The sequence below is a fragment of the Amblyomma americanum genome, chromosome 1, assembly GCF_052857255.1.
Source record: "Amblyomma americanum isolate KBUSLIRL-KWMA chromosome 1, ASM5285725v1, whole genome shotgun sequence".
Classification (NCBI taxonomy): domain Eukaryota; kingdom Metazoa; phylum Arthropoda; class Arachnida; order Ixodida; family Ixodidae; genus Amblyomma; species Amblyomma americanum.
The window spans coordinates 115,608,090-115,612,963 of NC_135497.1; the positions used below are offsets into that span (position 1 = coordinate 115,608,090).

The 4,874-nt window shown below is 52.9% G+C and overlaps 1 pseudogene; it reads right to left on the bottom strand.

Moving 5' to 3' along the window:
• Nucleotides 1-339: 339 nt before the first annotated feature.
• LOC144116729 (U2 spliceosomal RNA) lies at nt 340-487 on the bottom strand (annotated as a pseudogene).
• Between the last annotated feature and the right edge of the window lie 4,387 nt (nt 488-4,874).

Genomic DNA, 4,874 nt, shown 5'->3' on the forward strand with positions numbered 1-4,874 from the left:
AACTCAAATCGGCCTCTTCCGCAATTGAAGAGTCACTCTGGGACGTGGCACGACTTCTAGCTCTTCGTTACGACGCTTGTCGATTCGTACGGCGCGTTCTTCTGGCGTCCCTTGAGCGCGTTGTCTCTTCCTCGCTTCGTTGTGTCGTTGCTGCGTCTCTTTCGAGCTCTCCATAACGGCTAGAATACACTGCTGTTGCTGTTGCTGACAGGAAGAAAGGAAAGTGTAAGGGCCTGCCTACTGGCTCAAGCTGAGCCACGCTCGCTGCCGCGTGCAGAAAGTAGGAAGGGGTAAAGGAAAGGAGAGGCGAGAGTGAAGGAAAAGACGCGCCGCGCTAATATGCCCCGGGCCAATCCCGGAGGCAGTGCAATACCGGGCCGACCCGCGCCAGAGTGCTTGAAGCCAAGCACTCCGCCATTATCCAAAAATAAGTTTAATATCTTAGGTCGAAACACCCGCTGCAGATATTAAATCAGGTACAAGATATGATCTGCTGGCGAAAGCACAACCTGAAGCCGAACAATACACTAAGGTGAAGCGCATATATAAATACCCCCCGCGAGCTGACACCTCCTCTCCCTCTACCCCAGCGGAGCACATCTGGTGGAGCCAGTGGCGACGGCAGCGGCGTCGACGGCGGCGCCATCTGTTAGAGCGTGGCTGCGGCGTTGCTAGGCAACGGCGGCTCAAGGTCGTTCGTCAGCCACGGCACACGGCATACGGCTTAAGTGCGCGACCAGCTGAAATGGCTCGCGGGCTGGCGTAGTAAAGCTTTCGCTTTAAAAACTGCACGCTTAAGCTTCGTCTTCAAGAGTCGGACGCGACAGCGTCTTACAGCGTTGCCAAGGGGTTCACGGGACGCCACCGTCCGTTCGGTGCGATGCCTTGCCCGTTGCACAATTCAAGTAAACGAAATGACGCCTGTCTCACGTATCTCGGTGGACACCCTAACCGCACCCGTAAGGGAAGGAAAATGAAATGAAAATTGGTTCTATGGAAAGGAAACTAAGCCTGTCACACTTATCTCGATGGACAACCGAATCGCGCCGTAAGGGAAGGAAAATAAAGTTGGTTTTAAGGAAAGGAAATCATGCCTCTCTCACAGGTGGTCGAAATTATTCCGGAGCCCTCCGCTACAGCGCCTCTTCAACACCCTCTAGACTAGCTAAGGCCTCTCCATATCCTCCTGAGTGAGTGAGTGAGTAAGAACTTTAATTTTCACCGATGTAGGAGACCCCCTACTCCCCATCCCCGGCACGCAGGCCTGGAGAACGGGGGCCGGGGTCTCCGCGACTTAAGACAGGCGAAGCGACAGTGTTTCTTCGCGGCTTTAGCCGCCAGGCGGATGGCTTGCTGCTGGTGGGCGAGGGACTTGCTTCGCAGCATCAGTTCCCAGGCTTCTCTGCTTCTTATGTTCTCCTTGGCGCCCGGGGAACCAGGGCATTGCCAGATTATGTGGTCTAAAGTACCCCTCTCTCCACATGTCGCGCATTTATCGTCGGCTCTTTCCTCCACTTGCGTGTGGTAGAGCCAGACGGGGTTCGGGAAGTTCCCGGCTTGCAGGCGCCGCCATGCGACTGCCTCCCTGTTTGTTAGCGCTCGGTCCGGTGGTGGCAGGGACCGCCTACCAAGTCTATAGTGCTCTATGATCTCTTTGTATGTCTGCAGCCTCTCGTCCATCCCTTCGCAACCAGGCGGCTCTGCGGCTGCCCGGAAGTAGAGTGCTCGGGCTAGCTCGTGCGCCGCCTCGTTGCCGGGGACGGATTCGTGCGCGGGGGTCCAAATTATTCGAACTCGTCTATCGAGTTTTTCCTTTTCCAAGATTTTGACTGCCTCCTTCGAGACCCTCCCTTTTCCAAAGTTCCAGACAGCTGTTTTGCTGTCGCTAATGATCGTACTGGCTTCCGTGCCAACGCAAGCGAGCGCTATTGCAACTTCTTCGGCCGTAACTATGTTTCGACTTCTAACGGAAGCGGCGGCGACGGGTACGCCGCGGCCGTCAACGACCGCAGCCACCGCCGCCCCCAACTTTCCGCTAGCCGCGTCCACGTAGGCGACTCCTTTCGGCCCTATTTTGTCCGCGTTTTTTGCGAGAGTCTCGGCCCTCTTCCGTCTCCTCTCACCGTTGTATGTGGGGTGCATGATTTTAGGTAGCGGGGGCACTGTTATGTGTTCGCGGCATCCTCGTGGAATGTCCGCGTGTTGTCATGTCCCCCTGTCTGACTGCAGCCCCACCCAGCCAAGGATGGTTCTGCCCGTGGTAGATTTGCTTAATCTTTCCAGTTGTGCCATGCGCACAGCCTCCGCTAGCTCCGTCCAATTATTGTGCACACCCATTTCGAGGAGGCGTTCAGTAGAGGTCGAGATGGGGAGTCCCAGAGCCCTCTTCACGCATCGTCTGATGAGTGCGTCTATTTTCTGCTTTTCGTCCGATCTGATGTTTAGGAATGGTGTGGCGTAGCATATTTGGCTAGTGATGTAAGCCTGCATTAGTTTCAGGAGGTTTCGTTCTTTAAGGCCTCGACCCTTGAGTGCGATTCTCCTGAACAGACCCATGACTTGCGTGGCGTACGCACTCAATTTCTTTATCGTTGTATCATTGTACCCGTCCGCTTGTAGAAATAGCCCCAGGATCCTAATCTGCTCGACTTTTGGCACTGTTTGGCCCTCTACTGTTATGTTGATGTTTATCTGGCGTTTGTGCCTGAGCGCCTTCGGATTGTAAATAAAGAGCTCCGATTTTTGGGGAGCGCACGAGAGGCCCCTTTCAGCCGCATAGGACACTACGGTGTCTGCTGCCGTTTGTAAGCGCTCCTCGATGTTCGCGTCGCTGCCCTGGGTGACCCATAGGTTGACGTCGTCCGCGTACATGCTGAATTTCAAGTTTTCCACTTTTCTCAATTCTGCCGGGAGATTTCGCATGGCAACATTAAAGAGGAATGGGGACAGCACTGAACCCTGCGGCGTACCCATACTACCTAGTTTGACGGTGGGGGATTCAATGTCCTGAAACCTTATTTTTATCGTTCTACCCGACAGGAAGTCCTTTATGTAGCCGTACGTTTTGTTTCCGACCCCCAGCTCTCGGAGGCCAGAGAGGATTGCCGCGTGTTTTACGTTATCGAAGGCCTTCGTCAGGTCGAGACCTAATATTACCCTCGCGTCCTTGGTGCTATTTTCTATGATGTCGTGTCTCAAGCGGAGCATTACATCTTGTGTGCACAGGCCGGGTCGGAACCCTACCATTTCGTGCGGCCACAGATTGTTGAGCTCCATGAAACGCGTTAGGCGCGTTTGGACTACCCGTTCCATCAATTTCCCAATACAGGATGTTAGAGAGATTGGCCGTAAGTTTTCTAGCTTAGGGGGTTTGCCCGGCTTCGGTATTAAAATCACGTTTGCCGTCTTCCCTTGTTGTGGGAGGCGGCCTCTGTCCCATACGATGTTCATGTATTTGGTGAGCATGCGGATGGAATTATCGTCCAAGTTTCGGAGGACCTTGTTTGTAATGCCATCTGGACCAGGGGCCGACTTTGTTTTTAGGCCTAATATTTCGGCGCGAACCTCCGCTTCCGTGATCGGCGCGTCTAGGGCCTCGTTTGGGGGTCCTTTGTACTCCGGCAGGAGTGAGGTTTTTGTATCTCCTATGTACATATTAATTAATTTTGCCATGAGTTCTCTGTCCGAGCCCTCAAACGTGTGCCTGGCTTTCGTAAGTCTTATGCCCGTTTGGGTTTTCGAATTATCAGGGTCAAGCAGGTGTCTGAGTAGACTCCACGTATTAGCTAGACTCATGTTCCCTTCCATCTCGTCACATCTATTGCACCAATTTTGTTCGCAGAGTTTTGCTGCGTAATCCTCAATCTCTTTGTTGTGCCTTGCTATCCTTCTTCTAAGGTTCCTGTTCCATCTTTGTGACCGGAGGCGTTTCTCCATGCCGCATTTCGCTTCCCACATGTGAAGGAGTTTGCTATCAACCGTCGCTGGCGCATCGTCTTCTCGCAGGGTCGTGGTTGCCCTCTCGACTTGTTGCCTAAGTTCCTCCGCCCATTGCTCTATGTTTTGGATATCGCCTTCCGATTCACCATTTTCTCTAATTTGCCTGAACATGTCCCAATCAGTGATCTTGGGTTTTTTGAGGCGACGTGTTTTGACGCCCTTGCTGAGGGTGAGAGCCAGAATAAAGTGGTCGCTGCCTAAATTTTGATCCGTGTTTTTCCAGGCCGCGTCTCTCGTGTTTTTCCCAAGGGTGAGATCCGGGGTGGTGTCTGCACAGACGCTGTTTCCCACTCTGGATGGGCAGTTAGGGTCCGTCAAAAGGGTGAGGCCAAGTTCGTGTATGTCCTCCCATAGTTGTCTGCCCTTGGGATCGTGTCTATTGTAGCCCCATTCTTGGTGGGCGGCATTGAAGTCCCCTAAGATTATGAGTGTGTTGTTTCCAGCTGCTCTAATCGCCTTGCGGAAGAGGGCGCGGAAACGTGCCTTTCTTTGCTGGGGGGTGCTGTACACGTTTAAGATGAAGAGACTAGCCTTGTCTTTGCGACCGGTGATAATTTCTACTAATACGGCTTCGATATCCCGTGAGTTGACCTCATGCTCGACTACCGCTATATGTCTTTTAACTAGCGTGGAGACGCGAGATTTTTCTCCTCGGTCACTGTGGAACGCTTGATATCCCGATAATTTTGGTGGTCCCTTTCCCGTTTCCTGAAGGGCTATAGCTAAAGGTTTTTCTTCAATCTGCTCTAAGTGCTGCTGCAAGAGCGCTCGCTTGCGTTGGAAAACGCGGCAGTTCCACTGCCACACCAGAGTGTTTTCATTTTGGCTGCGCCTGTCCATTTTGCCGTATTTGAGTACCCGTCTTTCCTAATGTA